Consider the following 20,445-nt stretch of genomic DNA (forward strand, 5'->3'; position numbering starts at 1 on the left):
AGTAAAGTACGGCATATTGTATGGGCATATTATAGTGTAAGAAAGTGCTGTCGGCAGCTTTCATATATCAGAGGTGGGAACTGTTCCAACTATGACTTACTTACACTTAAGGGTTCATAAATACGCCTTTTAAGATATAGATGGCTTTTTAATTTCAGTAGATTTTGGAAAAATGAAGGTGCCAATAAGAAGCAAGTTGACCTTTTGTGTATCCTGCAGTAAATCATTTAAGGTCCACTTCAAGTATAAGAAATATTTCACTGAAGACTCCTGAATTCAGAAGAAGAGGATTGGAAGGAGCCTTGCCTGCTTATGTGCAGTGAGGGCTTTAGACCGGGTTTTTACAGGATGTACCATGGAGGGAAAAAAAGAGAGTGAGGAATGGAAGCTGGGCATGCTCCAGCTCACACATGACAGACAATGTCTGCTGGTCGTATATGTATATTTGATCACCCCTCTCGCAGCTTTCTTCACTTTAACGGTGGCAGTTTCACAAGGGGAGTACAATTCACCATGAGTTGTCATGGATTTCATTTGCATAATTCAAGAAATGTTCTGTTTATGTGGTCTGCTGCTTTCTTGCACCATCTCGAGATGGGCTTTTTTTCTGGACCATAACTCGAGGAGCATTTCTGTATATATCACCCGATTATATTTGCAGCAATCAAGCCCCATAATTTCCTAAATCCGGTGATGCAATAAATTTCTGCAATCAGATTTATTAAAAACACACACGCAGATGCGAGAGTGTATTTCTAGGGTGAACTCTTTAATCTAACATATGTATGATGAGGCCCGGCACCGTGTTGAAAGACCCCATTTGTCATCGCTAATACGCATTCATCTCGCACACACAATGAAACACTTTTACCATTAGATAATGAAATAAAAGTACTATTAACCCACTGCAAATCCTTTTTCCTCTAAGAGACGAAATGCATGGTAATTGTCTTATATCATGTCTGAGAGTCAGTAAATCTGCGCACCACAGCACCATAAGCCTCGTGCCCATCGGAGGCTGGAGAGTCTACCCCAAACCCGGGATAAGTGTCTTTGCCTATGGAGCCTTTGGGAGAAGTCATGCAGGGAATTTCTATTTCTGGAGAAATGTCTAACCTCTTTGGAGAATCGTGAGACTAGAAGGGAGGTCAAGGCAAAAAAGTAGCCGTTTAAAATAGAGGGGCAAGGGACTCGGAGTTGTGGCGCTCTCCAGGGTCCTGAAATCAGCCCTGTGCCACAGTACACCAACTCCAAGGTGAAGGGGCTTCTAGTCCAAATGCCCCATGGAATTTTGAGCCAGGTGAGAGAGGAGAGGAGAGAGGGAAACAGAAACAACTTCTGACAGTCTGCCAAGGTGACAGGGAAAATAAGGACTTTAGGTTTATCATCATTTAAAAATAATGTAGTTTCCAATAAAGAAACCACAATTGACCATGACCAAAATATCAAGTGACTAGGGAGAGATCTGTATTCACAATAAGACTGATCAAAAGTAGACAAAAAGCAACCAGGTGACGCAGCCAGGTGGACAGAACCTCACTTAGCAGGAGAGAAGGAACTGGAGTGTCATGGCAGAGTGCTCAGTTTTTCTTAGTTTTTCTCATCTATCTTAAAGATAAAGATGTGATTTTTACATTGCTACAGGACAAACAGAACTAGGACCTGGGCTAACATCACTCAGTTCAGGATGATCACGTATCTGACAAAATGTTCTTATCTCTGGGATACTGCCCCTCCTTGCTTCCCAGTAACCAATATACCTGGTGGGGTCTGGACTTTGATTCCTCATTTAAAATCTCAAATATCAAAGGTTCCAAAAGGAAATCTCAGGGCAGGATAAGTTCAACTGTCTGATGTGCTGCCACGCGACTGCACCAGCTCCCTCCACCCGAACCTCCCAGGTTGCTGGCAAGTGGAAACCTCCCTGCTGCGTCCACACTGCAGACAGAGCAGAGGTGAGACCAGATGGGAGCATTATCAGCAGGCCTCCAGCCCCAGACCGACACAAACCCAGTTCTCAGTGTCTTTCCTGCTCATCCCTAGAAGAGCAGACAATGTGACTGACGTCCACGTTCTCCTCAACACCGCCTACATCTATTCTCATCCTTCAACCCTGAATTCTTGCCACATTTCTAGGGTAAGTATACGAACAACAACAACAACAGTAATAGTAAACAACCCATCATTTATTGGGTGCTTGCTTACATGTACCAGGCACCATGCTAAGCTCCCTACATACACCACCTCATGTGACAAACACATTAACATGTCTGTAAGGTGATTCAAGCAGGGACTAAGAAACAAATTACATTCAATTCTAATAATTCAGGTGTCGGGTATCTCCTTGGCGGATTGTGAAGGCCAAATTGAAAAGCCCTGCTCTGCACAGGGCTTCTGCTCCACTTCCCCACTGACAGGGGTGGGGGTGTTTAGGGAGTTTGTTTCAAATGATATATATGTGTAAAGTGTCAAGCACGGTACTAAGTGTTCAAGAATTGTCAGCTGATATTAACTTAGACAAACTGAGAGCTCAGAAAACAGCTCACTAGATCAGTGATTCTGAACTCTGGATTTCACAAGTCAGTAAAAATCTCCCTCTTCCCACACCTGCAAGAAAAGGATGACAGAATATTGCCAACTTTTACTCTATCAAGCAAAGACATTAAAAATCACTCCTTCCCAACCTAAAAGATACGTTATTTGAACATTAACAAAGCAAGACAGGCAAAATGACGGGATTGACTGTGAAAATCTGTTAAAATAAACACATTTAAAATTTTTAAAAGCTCAAAGCACTGTATTTATTTTGAAGGAATGCAAAAACTCTTATAAACATAAACCAGCACCGATCTGAAGTTGAGTTTTAGAAACACCACGTACACACACAGCTAGCAGAGCCTCTTCTTTGATGATCAAGCAGAACCTGGGATCCCCTCCCACCCGGCCTCCAGCCCCCAGCCCTAGGGGAGCCATGATTAACACAGCCCCAGACTTTGGGCCAAGCCCAGGCGGGGAGGAGACTCATCTGATTAACCGGCCATCAGCAGCAGACAGACAGCCCGGAGCCCGGCGCAGACCATTCAAATAATGATCATCATAAACAGCCCATTTGCAACTAAAAAGAAATAATTTTAATGAGCTTGAAGCAGATGATAGATGCAGCTGAGGCTCGGGCCAGTGTGCAGAGAGAAAGGAAGCTGGGACCGAGCCGTACCCAGGACCAGCAGTGGCAGGAAGAGGCTGCGGCAGGGAGGAAGGGACCTTCTGATGGGACCCCCAGCCCTGCTGCTCCCCCAGAGGAAGTGCCCACTGCCTGGGGAGTACCCCTAGCTCCGAGACGGTCTGCCACCAGCTTGCTGGACAACCTTGGAACTCAGACCTCCAAGGCACTCAGGGTCTTGGAATATATGAACCAGAAGGAACCTCTGAGGTTGTCCAATCCATCATCGTCCGAACTTCAACCACTCATACCCCTCTGCATGCATTTTGCTATACTGATATTCCACACGAATTACTATTCACTTAATTACTTTATATTTACCTTCAAACTGACTCCTATTTATTTCTTTTTGATTGAGATATGCATAGCTTTACGTTCAATTTTAAGTTCAAATTTTTACACCCTTATAACCACTGTCCAGCTAGAGATACAGGATATTCATGTACCCAGCACCTCAGAAGACTCCCTTGTGCCCTCTCGTAGTTAGTACTGCCTAAAGGTAACCATCATTCTAACCCTAGCATCACAGGTAAATTTTGCCTGTTTCTGACCTTCACGTAATGACTCTCTTTTTTTCTTAACCTAAATAAGTACTTTTGAAAAGGAAATTCTTTTTATCATTAGAGGAGCCTATGCCATAAATAGATGGTAGTCTTTAAAATAAAAGTACAATGAAAACAAAGCACTGCTGCCTGTCTTTGTTATAAAAGGAGGTTGGCAAGTGCTGGGAGGTGTTAAAGGTAGTATAGAGCCAAACAGAGACCTTCTTGTTCAAATGAGAAAGAATGGATGACTGCTGAGAAGGGAGAGCTGTGCTTCCTGACTTAAGTCAGTCCTTTCTAATGCCAGGTCTACTTACATTCATCTCACGTCCTACCAGTGGGTGTAAGTCCCAAACTTTCGTTAACACTAATTGAATCTGATTCTCCCATTCCGAAAATGAGGAAACTAAGGCAAAGATAGTTTAGGCTGTCTGCCCAAGCCACAGTGCTGGTTAAGAGGTTGGATCCTCAGAGGGGAGGGTAGCTCCTGGGTGGAGAAGCAAAACTATTGGTTATGGGGAGAGAAAGTTGAACATTCTCAGTTCAACTGTTTCCCCACCAGGAAGGACTGGGAATCTTACAAGACTACCTAGTTTTGAAAGAAATTTAACACTGATTGTGACCTGAAGTGTCAACGATGCACAGAGCTTTGAGCTAGATGGTATGTTCTTATAGAGGAAATACACGTGAGACACAATCTGAGTTGTGTATGTGCATGTCAGTTCCCCTGGCACGTGCTCACACTCTTCTCAGCTCCAAAGACACCCCCGCACTCAGACACATCCCCCTAATACCAACTCTGAGAAGAGAACTTCTAAAGACGATGCAGTGATTGTTGGGGACCAGGGGTTAAGGAATTGAGGACTTCAGGTGTTCCCATGCTTTGAAGGGGTTTCATGAAGGGAAATAAACTCTTCCTCAACATGTCCCTCCCCTGCTCAAAACCCACCTCTGGCTCTCCACTCCTCTAGGACAATCACCACACTCCCCATCTAGGTGTCACTGGGTCCCTGCCAGTCCTTCCCATCTCTCTCTCTCTGTTTCCTTTTCAACCATACTGAATTCCTTGCAGGAATCCAAAGGCACCATGGTCTCACAACTCCACGGCTCAACAGCCTTCCTTTCTTCAGTGCAGATGATCTCATTCTGTCTTTTGGCTTAAACGCCCCTCTTCCAGGAAGGCTTCCTGGACCCTCCCTCCAAGTCTGGGCTTTTCCTTTGTGCCCGTTATCCCTTTCTGATATTTGCCATCAGACTTTATTTTTTAAAGCCCTAGAACCTTTTCCTCAAATGGAATCTTACACAGAAGTTCCCTACAGAAAACAACAGCTCATGGATAACATTTCTGTATGATTATTATATATATGCTAGTATTTGTGGAATGTACCAAGCACTTTATGCATATTACCTCCTGTAAGGATGCATGGAATAAGTGGCAGTTGAGATTCTAGGCCAGGTTTGGAAAACAAGGATGATCAGTGGTTATGACTCAATATAGTCACCAGCGAACCAAAACATAAACCTGGGACTCTGCTTTCTCTTTACTGCAAGGAGATGCAACCAGAGATGGACATTCAGCCATCCATCTACCCATTCAGCCATCCATCCACCCATTCAGCCATCCATCCATTCATCCATGATCTCGTGTGCTAGGCATTAGATAAGAGGGGTGACAAGGATGAAATCAGATACAGTCTGTATCCTTCAAGAGCTCAGAAATCAGAATAGATAAGTTAGGGAATAAATAATTCTGGTAAAAGGGACAAAGGCCATCATGTTAAGACATCACCTCCAGGGCAGACCTGGGGAAGAGGAAAACCCTAACATATCCCCTAAATTGCCTCTGAGTAGTTATGGAAACTGATGGGGCAAGGGAAAGATAAGAGTTTTACCTACTTGTACTAATTAAATTGCTGTGTGGTTCCCAACTTGGGCAGGGGCTGCCAGTACCTAGTAAAGTGTTACCCAGGCTGGAAGCCCTTTATCCAACACCCATCCAATCACCCAACCAACCATCCATTTATCTACTCATCCAATCATCCATCCATCCATTTATCTAACAGATCATCCATCTTCCAACTGATCATTCGTCTATTCATCCAGCTGATGATCCAACATCCATCTAACCAATCACTCAACTAGCCATCAGTCCATCCACCCATCCCTATCTAATCATCCATCTAACTACTGAGCCCCAGTTCTCTGCCAGGCACAGTGCTAGGTACTGATATACAGAAACCAACCAACAGAGAGCCTGTCCTTGAGGAGTTCACAGTGCAGTGGAGGAGACAGACAGACAGGTCAATTCCAACACTGTGTGCCTAAGTACAATATGAGAAGTATGAATAAAGTATCATGGGGACACAGAGGGCAAGGTGGCTTGCTGTGATAGGGGGAAAGAGTCACCAAGGTGGGAACAACTGACCTGCGTGCAGTGGATGAGTTGGTTAAAGAAGACAAGCATCCCAGGCAGAGGAGATGAGATTACTGTGATGGTCCCCTAACCGGTCTTTCTGTTCCTGTCTTTAGTTTTCTTCTTAACACATAACACTATCAAACATACTATGTATTTTACTTACTTAAATTGTATTTACTAGAATGAAAACTCCATGACAGCAAGATAGAAATTTTGGTCTTTTGCTCCATATTCTCAGTGCCTAGAACAGTTCCTGATACATAGCAGGCACTCTAGAAATGTTTGTTGGTCAAATAAGTGAATGAATGAATACTGTATGTCAGAAACCCTGAAAGAGCCTGGTCTGTCTGGGACACAATGACAATGATCAGAGACTACAGACCTGTGTCCAAATTTTGGCTCTGACACCTCACTAGCAGCATGACCTTGGACAAGAGACTCAATCTCAGTTTCTGGGTCTGTAAAATGGGGCTAAAAATTTGTGCCCTTAGGGTTGGTTACTGCGAAGATCCCTTGAGAACCAGTTTGAAATTAGGTAAGGTGCTCGGCACAATGTCTAGAATCTTCAGGGTTCATACCCTCTCCAAAGGAATGTCAGTCCCTCAAGGGTGGGGACTGTGCCTGTCTCGTTCACAGCCATAGCCACAGGTTCTAGCTCATAAAAGGCAGACGCATAAAAGGCACTCAGAAACACTTGTTAGTGAATGACTGTTTGTAAATATAAGCCTGAGAAGTCCTTTGTGGCAGGAGCAAGGTGGGGCCCTCTTTGGTAGGGGGCCAAACATCCCATTCTGCATCTGGGGTTCATGGAGCCACTCAGGCCTCAGAGGCTGGCTCTAGGAGGGGGCTGGGGGATGACCTGGGATGGAGGGCACATGCTGGCCTGCCACAAGCAAGGAGACAAGACGGATGGCTCCGCAGCCCGCGGAGATGGATAACTGAGCTGCGGCTGAGAGACAGCCCGGGTTACCAGAGCCATCCATCACTCCCTGCACAGTATGTAAATTTCCAATGCCAAGATGTATTGGGCCAATTATCTGAGGCCAGGGCAAGGGGCGGAGTCTATGAGAGAAATAGTTCCTAGTCAAGCTGGCTTTACTGCATTCCATTAGCTGGGCTGGGGGTGATAGTTCACACTCCAGTCAGGGTCAAAGAGCCCACTGAGAGGACTGTGGCCAAACCTGGAGGCCTGGGTGTGTGGGTGAGGCTGCCAACAACTTCTTAGCAAACTCCCAGTGCAGTGGTAACAATAATATAATAACTGTCCCATAGAGGGCTTACTTGGTCTACGTTAACTGGCATACAAAAGTTCATTTAATTTTCCCAACAGTGCTTGGTGTGCAGTGGATTCTCTAGAATCATCTGTTGAGGGAGCAAATGAATGGTCCTACGATGCAGGGGCCATTTTACACATGGTAGCTGCAGAGAGACAAAGCCACTTGCCAAGGACACACTTTCTTCTGGATTCTTTCCTCCAGATGCTCACAGGGCAAACTTTCCCTGACCTCTCTGTCCTAGACAACAACTCATGTGGCTTGAAGACCAACAGTGTGGCTGGACCTGGTCAGTCTCTCTGTCCAACTGTTTGTCCAACTGTCTATCCATCCAGTCACCGACTAACATACTGGACTATAATTTAAGCACCTACAACGTTGCCCAGAACATGCCAGACCCAGGTCCTGCCCGCCCAGAGTGTCTGGTCATATAGGGAGCACAGAGCACAGACAATTAAATTGTGCTCCACCAGGTCCTCCTAGCAGCTCCCAAAGCACTGGCTTCCAGAAAATCCAGGTGGCAATTTGTCTGTAGCTGGAGACAGGCCAAAAGCCCACATTAGGCAGAGAGGGTTCAAGTCCAGACACTCTTACTTACTGGCTCTGTGAGTTTGGGTAGACTCCTGGCCTCTCTGCATCTACAATTTACTGCTGTAAAATGGAGTCACGGCATGCCCTCCCTCTTGGGGGTGCAGGCAGGATGAGAGGCTTGAGGCTGGCAGGGGGCCAGGCTGCAAGAGGTCCCCGGAAGTGCCAACCAAGTGTTCAGGGGTCAGGGCTGGCCCTTGAGCTGGGGCCACTGCCAGCTCTGAGCCCCAAGGGGGCAGCAAACTCCCCTGCCCTGGTATGGGGCTGAGGTCCAGGGTTGTGGAGGGGACACTGCTCTCATCAGCAAGTCCTTTCAGCCTGATCCAACCATTTCAGCCTCTCTACTGCTGCCACCCCGGGTTAGGCACGCCTAGGTGACCAGGGAAGCCTCCTCACTGGCCTCCCCACTGCTGGCCTCACCCTCCTACAGTCCCGTCCCCACCCGACAGCCACAGGGGTACTGTTAAGCCCAAGTCATATCCTGTCCCTTCTCTGCTCAGAGCCCTTCCCTAGCTCCCACCTGACATCATCAAGGCCAAAGTACTGACCTCAATGTCAAGGCCCCACGTGACTTATTTCTGGTCTCCCTTCCTTCTACTCCTCCCTCCCTCACTCTCTTTCAGTCACACGGGGTCTTGGCTGACTCTTGAACACACCAAGCACATACCTGCCACAGGGCCTTTGCACTGGTTGTTTCTTCCGCCTAAAATGCTGTTTTCTCAGAATTCCTTGCGGGTCTTCTCCTTCCCTCCTCAGTCTCGGCTCTTACACCACCGTCTCACAGAGGCCTGTCCTACCATCCTATTTAAAATAGCAAGCACCTCCTCCCTACTTCCTGTGTTCTCTCTGCTTATTTCTCTAAATGGCACTTGCCATCAACCAATTTATGTAGTTACTGCTCTATTTATTTATCGCCTGTTTCCATCGGCCACCCTCCTTGAATGTCAGCTCCAGAAGGATGTGGACTTTGTCTATTTGGGTCACTGTTGTTTTTCTGATGCTCAATACACAGTAGGTGCTCAACATTTGTTGAATAAATGAACGAATGAATAAAGGAACAAATTAAAGATGTGTTGGCCAACTCTGGCCCCAGACCTCTACCCCTAGCAGTTGCCCCCCCACCAACTCCCTGGGCCCTACCCTACCCCCAAGCATCAGCCAGGAAAATAAGCCAGTTCCTGCTGCAGGCGGGACCTGGAGGTGGCTGTCCTTGAGAGAGGATGCCAATCAAACACCTAATTATCTCGCCACGAACCCGGGAGCCACATCCGATCACTTCCTCCTGCCCTTGATTGCTGCTTTATATTCTGGAGTTCTCAGAATGTAAAACCTCGTGACACCAGGAAAATAAAGTAGCCTCCACTCTGGTATGTGTCAGATGAGGGGCCTGGGACCCCACAGACGCCCTGTTAGGGCTAACACACCTGGTCCAGCTGGGTGAGCTGGCCAGGCAGCTCCTCTCTGCACTCTCCCCTCTCCTGTGTTAAAAAGGCGGGGGTGGGGGTCACATCAAGTCATCATGCAGTCACTCATTCCAGTGTATAGCGAAGGCACTTGCGAGGGTCATCCTATCACAGGACCTAGTGCTGACTATATGGGGTCACTTTTCACGCTTTGGCTGTCTCATCTCCTAGCCTCTCCCAGACGGGGAAGACAAGTCTCAGAGGGATGATGTCGCTCACCCAAGACAGGCAGAAGCAGAGCTGGGCCTTGAACGCTGGTGCCCTCTTCTCCAAGCCACAGCACCATCGCTGAAGTCTGTGCCACTTTTAACATCTCTTCTCAAATTCAGTTCTCTGAGAAGCCCCTCTTTTGAGGTGGGGGATATTGGGTGCTGGAAGAAGGTCTATGGAAACCTCAGAAAGCTCTGGAAAGGTTTACTGGTGTCTAGGGCTAAGGCGCACAATCCAGGTGGGGAAGGAAGCAGTTACTGAGCAGCTGCCCTGTGCTAGGTGGGTTCTAGGGGCCCCTGCAGCTCAGTGGTGGGAGACAACAGTCACACACACGTCAGGTGGTGTCTGGACGGAAGCTCACTGGGAAGCCTCGTGGACCAGAGAATGAGCCTGGAGGCCGGGAGAGCAGAAGTACCACCTCCTGCTATGGGCCAGGTGGGCGAGGGCGAGGGGGGCGACAAGCGGGAGAGAGGTGATGAGTTTGGGGGACCCGCTGGAAAGGAATCAATGCCACTTGGCAACTGGGAGGATCAGCTAGAGGAGGCTGAAGGTGAGATGGAGAGAGAAAACAGGTGGGCAAACTAACGAGGGGTTCACACCAGGCGTCCTAGGGCCCTCCACAGCTCATCCCTTCATCTGCTGTTGGCTTTGGCAAATGCCAGACCTCCCGCGGCCGCACTGTTTCACTGGTTAAGTAAGGCCAAGGATGTCCGAGGGGTTACTGAGAGGACCCGAAGAAATTTGGAGATGCAATTTCTTCTTAAACAAATCCGAGGAATTAGTGTTTAATAAGTGCTCTGTGGAATCTAGTTTGTAAGCATGAAGACAAACATTTTTAAAGAAAAATATTTTGTAGGGGTGACCAAGAGGAAAAGGGAGCCAGAGTTTCAACTAAATGCCCCCCATTTCTGCTGTTGGTCCTGACCTGCTGGGACTGGGACACCCCTTAAAGCCAGCCCTAACTTGGCTGCGTCCCATACATGACGCCTATTCTTCTCTGAGTCGGAAGACATTTACTTGAGCGATGCCACCTCCAGGAAGGAGCCCTAGATGGCATAGGGGTTACCCAGGCAGGGTCATCTGAGGTCCCTATAAGCCTCCTACTACTCAGACAACCCCACGACTGAGCCCCTTGTCCCAGCCTGCTGTCAACATCTTGATAAAAAGTCTAACTGGCTGCTTCCTGTCCAGGGTGGGGGTCTTATTTCACACCAAGCTGTGTACGGTCCTGATATACAACTCTTCCACTTCCTGTGAAGGGGGTGGGGGGGAGGAAGAAGAAAGCCTGGTTTTTAATTTTGAATTAACATCCCTTTTGATCTACCTATATTTTATTAAAATGCTTACCACCCACATAATGTAAAATTCCCATGGAGCTGACTTTAATTACCTGAAACTGTACCCAGGACCCCCGCCTGCCTTCCTGTCACAGTTAAGAAAAGTCACGGACAGGGCGGGCACGGGTCCGACTGGGGAAATTCGAAGAGACTCTGATCCTTTCTGCAAAAGGGGGTGTCCTTTCCTTCCCCTCAACCACAAGAGGTCATTTCCCAAAACAATACAGATGAGACCTTTCCCTCCAAATGCTCTCTCCCTAGACCCGAGCAGACTTTCATCTCTGTATGTGGAGGCATAACAGAGCCTCTTCCTACCAACAGACACACAGACAGTCTGTACAGAATTGAATTTTTACTGTATTTCTCGACTAGGTGAAAACTCAAGAATGACAGACTGGCCTATCCTAGACCAGGGACTTAGTCTCTCCAGAGCTGAAAGGGGCCCAGGACACAGGCTACTCACCTTCCTGGCACAGGGCCTAGACAAAGGCCTGCGAGTGTGGGCTGGGTTCGAATCCTGATGCTGCCACTCTCTAGCTGGGAGATCCTGACGCCTGAGCCTCAGTCCCCTGATCTGTACAACAGCACCATCTCAGCTAGAGATGGGGGCTGGACGTCAAGCTGAGCTACCCAGAAGCGGAGCAGAGCACTGGGAGGGCAGCAGCTCTGCAGCCCGGGGTTCAAATCCTGCTGGTTACACCTTCCAGCTCTGACCCGGGCAAGTCACTGCACTTCAATGAGCCTCAGTTTCCCCACCTGTAGCATGAGGATAATAATAATACTAAACAAATCCCAGGCACGTCTCACTCTTAAATATCTCCAACTGTCCAGAAATAATAACCGCCCCTGCTGCCGCCTTCGTCCAAGCTGCCACCATCCCTCGCCTGGACTATTTCTGGGGCCTCCTCCCTTCCCTCCCAGCTCCCACCCTTACCTGCTACAGCCCAATGTCCAGGCAGCAGCTGGAGTGAGCTGTTCACAACATGAATTAGCTCTTGCCTCTCCCTGGCTTGAAACTCTCCCATGATTGATCTGCCATGGGCTTAGATTAGAATCCAGACTCCCCACTGGGGCCTACAGGCTGCGGCCACTGCTCAAGGTTCCAGCTTTATGTTGGGGAGACATCGCTCCCCAACTCTATGCCCTCCAGCCACACTGGTGGCCTCTATCCTCCAGTGTGCCAGCCTCTCTCCCACCCTCAGGACATCTGCCTGGGCAGTTCCATTTATCCGCAGTCCCTTCCCACCCCACCAACTCTAGCACACCTACTTAGTGGGGTGCTCCCTGCCCCCATCCCCAAACTCTAAAGAAGATCCACCTCCTCCTTATTCCTTTTTCACAGAGCTTTCACCACCATTTGCAAAGATAAACTAAAACTAAAACTAAAAGCTCCAGGAGGGCAGAACTTGTGTCTCTCGTTCTCTGTATTTCCAGCATCTGGCCCTGTGTCTGGCGCACAGTGAAGCTTAATAGACACTTTTTGAATGAGTGTTCGCCTAAGTATATATAATGAATATGAAAAGATTTTGATAATTACAAATGCTTCACACAAATAAAACAAAAATAACAATTCTTTAAAAGTGGAAATATCTTATTTTGGGGCAAAGAGGCAAGAAAGAAAGGGTGAGAACAAGGAGGAAAGAGAAGAGAAAAGCAAGGGTGGGAGAAAATCCAGGATTAATTAGGTGGAACCAGTGTGCTCCCCAGACCGACAGCTTGGGGCTCTCCCACCGCCCCGGGTGCGTGCACTGCTGCCTGACACGTTAGTGTTCCCTGCTAGTTTACGGCCTGGGAGAATTACTTGGGTGAAAATCCATTCACATTTTAAAGCCGTATTTTTCACCACGTAAACTTCAGCTGTGACCCCTTCAGTCAGATCTAATGGTGGGACGTGGGTCTGGCCTGGCTGACCCAGCCAACGCGCATCCATTCCACGGCCACCTTGGGTGATTCCAGACCAGCCTGGGCTGCAGTGCGTTCCTGCTGAGATGCAGCATTTGCTCAAGGAGAGGGAAGCCGTCTCCGCCCTCACACAAAACAGGTCACCTCTGACATCGAACCTGATTTTGTTTTCAAACCACACTTTCTGAAGGAGAATGCCTGCTGTTCTTTCAAGGAACCCCCATGCTGCTTACATCCTGCTCATCAATGAGCCAAGAGCAATTCATTCATTCATTCATTCATTCACTCATCAAACATGCACTTGAGTGCCGACGCCGTGCCAGGTGCCACTCCAGGTGCTGGTAATCCAGCAGTGGCGGACAAGGCCACCGCCTGTGTGCTGCTGACAGTCTAGCACCTTAGCTTTCATAGACGAGGATGTGAAGTGAGGGTTTACATGGTATTTGTACAGCCCTGGGAACTCGACAGAATAACAACAACAATAAAGATAACAGTAATGGAAGCTGATATTTTTTGTCCATACTAAGAGGCAGACACCACACCAGGGGATTTATGGTCATTCTTCTCTGGGCCTTACAATAGTCTGTCCAGAATGATATTACTACTCCATTTTTCAGTTGAGGAAACAGGCTGAGAGAGGACAGGTCACCTGTCCTAGGTCACAGACATGGTAAGTGCTAGGGCTGGGATTTGAACGTGGGTCCTCCTGGCTCCAGAGCCCATCCATGCTTTTCTCCTCACCCTATGATATACTTTGACCTAAGTCCACAGCACTACTTCTGGAACTTTCCTCTCCGTCCCAAGGCACTGTGTACTATCTAGGTGCAGTATTTCAGGACACATGCAGCCCTGACACCCTAGCTTATCCCAGCTTTTATGACTCAAAGAATTGAACTCTGATCAGTCCTCAGAAAGACTCATCGAGGACCTAGGACATACTGAGCAATGATCTTGTATTTTTAAGAACTGCTTTGTCCAATATGGTAGCCACTTGCCTCATGTATTTCTTTAAATTTAGTACATCTGAATGAATTTAAATGAAGTACAATTATAAATTCAGTTTCTCAGTCTCACAAGCCATATTTCAAGTGCTCAATCATCACAGGTGCTAGTGGCTATCGTATTGGACAGTTCAGACAGACACCAGTTACAGTGTCATAGAAACTCCAATCAGACAGCACTAACTTTGGAACATCTAATATGTGCGATTTTGTCTCATCAGTCCCATGCTCCCATCTGTCATTCATCTCTTCAAGCTCCAACAGCTCCCAGAATTCCCAGCCCAAACCCTGATCGAAACTTGGGACCAAAAATGCATGCTCAAATCTCCAGAAGACATGACTAAATGCTGGTGAGGATGTGGAGCAGCTAGAATGCTCATACACTGTGGGTGGGAATGCAAAATGGTAACGTCACTTTGGAAGACAGTTTGGTAGTTTCTTAAAAAGTTAAAACATACATCTGTCAACGTCCCAGCAATTACACTCCTCTACCCAAGAGAACTGAAAATAGATGTTCACACAAAGACTTGTACATGCATATTTAAAGCAGCACTATTCACAACAGCCAAAAAGTGGAAACAATCTACATGTCCCTCAACTGGTGAAAGAATAAACAAAATGTGCTACAGAATATTATTTAGCAATAAAAAGATCAAAATACTCTCACCTGTTACAACATCATGGATGAGCCTTGGAAGCATGATAATAAGTGAAAGAAGCCAACACAGAAGACCACATGTTGCATGATCCCATTTATATGAAATGACAAGAAAAGGCAGACCTATCGACATGAAACGTAGATGCATGATGTCCTTGGGCTGCGATGGGAGTAGAATCAGGAAGATCTTTTGGGGGCAAGAGAAATGTTCTAAAATTGGATTGTGGTGATGGGTGCATAATTCCAAAAATACTAAAAACCACTGAACTGTACATAGATAATAGGTGAATCTTTTTGAACATAAATTATACTTCAATACACCTGTTTTTTAAAAATTCAAAAGAAATTAGGAGGTAGGGAAAGCTATGTTCAGCTGCCACATAAAATCATAAAGTTCCATCTAGCTTTCTTTTCAGAGCACTCTTGGTCTTTGCATTGGACCATCATGACAATAAGGCACATTTAAAGACAAGTCACTGGTATGAGGCTCCACGATCAGCAGTTCACCTGAAGTGCTTATTAGCATACTAGTAGGATAGGATACTTCCCCATATTGCAGACGGCAAAACTGAGGGCTCAGAAAAGGTACTCCCCCCGCTCAAGGATACAGCGTGGTGAAACCAGGGCTCAAACCCATGTCTGTTCTGCCTCTCACAGTCCACAGGATGCTGCATCCAGTTCTCCCAGCAATGCTGATGGGAGCTCAGAAGAACAGACTCCATTCTGTGCCCTTGAAACCTTGAGCTGGTGGCTGGTGCCCATCCCCTGTGTCACCTGACACTCCGCTGGCCGGGACCCATGGGGTCAGTTTTAGATGATTTCTATTCTAAAGCAATGTTTTGCGTGTTTCTTTTTTTCTTCCTAGGGGTTTATAAACTCTGTCTTTTCTGTATCAGGTTGAAACTTAGAATACAGGTTGTCAGCCAACATGCCAGGCATTTTTCTAAAAATAACCCAAATTGGTTAAGCCATTTTTAAGCGATGGAACAGGCAGGGGAGGGAAAAAAGTTGTCGGGCGGCAGGAGGAGGGAGGAATTTTAAAGGTGGTTTCAGATGCTTTTTTTGAACAGCTTCAAACTAAAGGTTTTGTATGAATGAGATGGATGTGGACCAGTGGCCGCAGGCATGGACCATGGGACAGTGTGTGGTTTTCTCTGGTGTCTCAGGCCTCAGACTGGCTGCTCAGAGTAGGCATTTCAACACCCTTGTGTGTGGATCTCCAGAATATCTCGTGCAGAGGGATGAGAGGAGAGGACAGAGCGGGTGAGGGGAGAGGGGAAACAGCAGAGAACAGGACTTTCTTTAGGAACTGGGGAACACGGGAAGGAGGGGACCCAAAGAGCAGACACACCAAGGCTGGAGTTTGTTGTTCTCTCAGGCAAGACCACTAGGTGCTGAGGGTCTTCTCAAAAATGAACCTGCCCCATTAAGTCAAACTCCCATTTGAATGTTTTAAGCACCTGCATCAGGGAAGAGGCTGACCTGTTCCCAGCAGACCTCACAGGACTTACAGGTGAGGGACAGGGTGATCTCAAGGAATGAAGGGGTGGGGGGCATAACAGACGGAAGACAAGTGTCCTAGAGAAAGGGGAGCAGTTATACTCAGCTCTGGCTGACTGGTCACAGAGAATTGTGGGCTCAGAAGGGTCAGAGGATTTGGTTCTACAGAAAAGCCCAAATCCACGTTTTTAATTTGAAAACCTCCCGATTTTTAATTGTTGGCAACAAATTCAGAAAAAAATTTAACAATGCAATCTGTGCCAAACAAAACAGATTTACTTGGGGATTTGGACCCCGGCCTGCCAGTTTGCAAACTCCAGTCTAGCCTATTAATTACAAGGGCTGAAGAGAATAATAACAGTGACGGCTTACATTTACAGTGCGCTGATGACGTGCCTGGACCCATGCAAAAACAACACTGTAAGGCAGGCACTGTTATCATTTCATTTTTACAGAGGAGCACACTGAGGAACAGAGAGGTTAAGTCATTTGCCCAAGGTCACACAGCCGAGGTGGCAGGGCTGGATACTAGCCAGGAGTCTGGCTCCAGAGGCTCACTTTAATCACTTGGCAATTGTAAGCTAGCTGGCCACTGGTGGGACATGTCCATGACATCCTGTGGAATCAGAGGCCCCTGGAGATGAGGGGGTCCTAACATTCCAGATTCATCACTTTCACCTCTTATAAACTTGTTGCCCAGAGAGACTGGGGAGGCTGAAAGCAGCTTCCAGAACGTAGGTTTCTCTTACTGGTCACTCCGCCCCGCAACTGCCCTGGCTCAGCTGGCCCTAGAAGGTCTTCAGGCGGATCTGTGCTGCTTCCCAGATAGGAGCCCCTGGCCCACTGGAGCCAGCCCCCCTTGGTCCCCAAAACCCTATGAAGAGTGGGCAGAGCTGACTGCCCTTTAGCCAGCATGAGGTCCCCAGGCCAGGCTGGCTTGCCACCCCCCACACCTCCAGTTCCTTCCTCCCTGGATCCCAAACAAGGAGCCTGTTCACAGCAAAGTGCTCATTACCATTTGCATCCTGCCTTTATCCAGCAGATGTGCAGGCCGTTACAATAGTGAGGGAGAAAATAGAAAGAAATTTCGGAATTTGTTCTCCAAAGATATTCAAATTAGTTAATCAAGGGGCTTATTATTGCCTCTCCCCACACCCCCAACAGCTATCCATGAGGATAACTGATCAGCTGCTAATAACTGATTACACTTCACAAGTGTTTTCTTATGCCCATTACCAGACTGTTTAAAGACATTTTGTAAAGTTCTAATTATTTCAAATTGTTCTGCTGTAGAAAACACCTTGGAACAGTCGGTCATTGGCTGTGCCAGGGACGCCTGTGCTGGCTCAAAGAGTATTTGGAGGCGATGGTCAGGGGTCTGGGTAATCGCATACCCACCGCTCTCCTGGACGCCTGCACCCCTCTTCCCTTGTCTAATCCATTCTCCACACAGCCACCAGGATGTTGTCCTCCAACCACCATCCACAAAAGACAAGCCGGGTCCAGACTCCTTAGAACATACTTCATTCATTCATTCCCTTATTCACTTTTCATTTAACACAGCAGTTCTCAAACTTTTGTTGTCTCAGGACCCTTTTGTACACTTAAAAATGATTGTGGACCCCAAAGAGCTTTGTCTACATAGGTTACAGCAATGGATATTTACTGTGTTCAAAATTAAAACAGAAATTTCTTTTAGTTTTTTTGTAGTCTTTTTTTTAAATTAAAAGTTTACAACATTGTGTTAATTTCTGGTGTACAGCATGCTTCAGTCATACATATAAATACAAACATTCGTTTTCATATTTTATTTCATTATAAGTTACTACAAGATATTGAATATAGTTCCCTAGGCTATACATTATAAACTTATTGTTTATCTACTTTATATATAGTATTTAGTACTTGCAAATTTTAAACCCCCAATTTATCCTTTTCCACCTGCTTTACCCCTTGGTAACTTTAAGTCTGTTCTCTGTGAGTCTGTTTAAAACTGAGAAATTTTTACAGCAGAAGAATATACAAGCACACACTCCATTAGCCATCAAAGGGGTGACATCATCACATGTCCTGTAGCTTCTGGAAAATCCCACCACACATTGTCTTACAAGGCTCACATTAGATTAAAAGTTGGGGGGCTGGGCTGAGGGGGCGCTCTAAGTGCAAGGGTGAAGCAGATGGAGAATTAACTCAGGCTCCCACAGAGATGCGTACGGACGCGGGCAGCTAGCGCTTCTGCCTCTCCACTGCCTTCGCCCCCCCAGGCGGCAGGCCTGGGATAACCACCCTCAGAGATGTGTCTATGTGAAGACACAAGGGATCTGTGGATCTGCTAATAATGCCAGCTATCTCTCTGGATGCCCAGGAAAGATGAACTCATCTAGTGGCCAGAAAACATCAGTGGGGGAAAGATGTCAAAGGAATATCAGGGTTAAGTAGACACCATGGTTTGAGCAGATAGAGGAAGTTCCACCACGAATGTGGGGAGAGCCCCCTCCCACCGAGGAAGGTCAGTGACAAGAGAGCACGTGTGTAAATGAACAAGAAGCTCAAGGGGTGATCCTTAAGGCAAGAGACTCTAAGTTGGTTATGATGGGCAGAGTGGGAATCTCTGTCCTCACCCCCTGCAATTTCTGAGTGATATCTGTTGAATGAAGAAGAATAGGAGAAATAAGAGTTCATAGACAAGACTACAGAGTGGGAGAAGATTATGTGCATTTTACCTAATAAAGAATTGCGTCCAGAATCCAGAACTCCTGAAACCTCACTGAGAAAAGGAGATATGACTTACTGGAGAAATGGGCAAGAGATTTGAACCAGCACCTCCCCAAAGAGATCTTAATAGCAAGAAGCACATGAGAAGATTGCTCAACCTCACTGTCAGGAGGGAAACGCAAATTTAAAACAAGAGAAAGCTCTCCGTGCCCACCAGAATAGCTAAAGTGAAAAACAGACGATAGCAAGTGTTAGTGAGGATGTGGGGCAACTGAACTCTCACAGACCACTGGTGGGGTGTCAACTGATATCTGGGAAAACTGCTGGGCAGGATCTACTACAGCTAAACATATGCTGCCCTGCGACCAGCAATTCCACTCCTGGGCACCTACCCCAGGGAAATATGTTCACCAAAGCAGACCCTCGCTCTTCAAAGCATGGTCATGGGCCAGCAGCACTGGCATCACTTGAGAACTTGCAACAGATGCAAAAATTCAGGACCCCTCCCCACCCCAGAGCTACTGAATTGGAGTCTGTATCGTAACAAGATCTCTTGGTGATTCATGAGTACATTAAAGTTTGAGAAGCACTGGTCTGCAATGTTCATAGAAGCACTATTCATAATAGCCCCAAACTGGAAACAACCCAAATGCCCATTAACAGTAGAACAGATAAATACATTTGCAATATATTCACCCAATGGAATACTATAGTACAGCCATGAGCATAAATGAACTTCAACAACAAACAACAATATTGATAAATCTTACAAAAGTCATGTCGAGCAAAAGCAGCCAGGTGCAGAAGAATAGACACTGTATGTTGCCATTTATAATAAGGTACGGAAACAAGCAAAACAAATCCATGCAGTTAGAAGTCAGGAGAGTGGTTGCATCTGGGGGGCAATGGAAGGGGTACAGAGATGCTCTTGGGTGGCTGGGAATGTTTGGTTTCTTGATCTCAATGCTGGTTCCAGGGGTGTGCTCAGGTATGGCGATTCGTGGAGCTGCACCCTTCCAATTTGTGCCCTTGTCTGAATGGACAGTCTGGGGTGGGGGGTGGGGAGGCAGAGGGATGGGGAGAGGCAGGAGGAGAGAGGATCAGCTGTTTTCTTTCCATCCAAAGTACTCCTGAATCTGCCCTCATCTTGCCATCTCTGCTGCCACCAAGCCCCCATCATCGCCCGCCTGGGCTGCTGCAGTGGTCAGGCCCAGTCTTCCTCTGCCCCTCCTTCCCTATGATCGGTTCTGCCACAGCACCCAAGGGCGCTTTCCCACACATGAGTCAGATCCCACCACTCCCACGCCAAAAACCTGCAGTGACTTTCCACTGCTCTTGGCGCTGAGGTCTCGGATTCTGCCCAGGGCCAGCGTGCTGGTGTGATCTGGCCCTGCTCACCTCTCTGCCTTTCGCTGGCCAAGCATCAGACCACCTCAGGGCCTTTGCATCTGCTGTTCCCCTTGCCTGGACCTCTCTTTCCCTAGATTTTTTCCTAAAATTGCTCCTCCGGGCTTCCCGACCTCCAGGCCTAAGTGACCTTGTTCTTATTCTCTCCTGGACTCTGCCGGCTTCCTTCACAGCACTCTTGATACACCTGTTTGCTAGCTTCTTGCCACCTC

The sequence above is a fragment of the Camelus dromedarius genome, chromosome 31, assembly GCF_036321535.1.
Source record: "Camelus dromedarius isolate mCamDro1 chromosome 31, mCamDro1.pat, whole genome shotgun sequence".
Lineage (NCBI taxonomy): Eukaryota > Metazoa > Chordata > Mammalia > Artiodactyla > Camelidae > Camelus > Camelus dromedarius.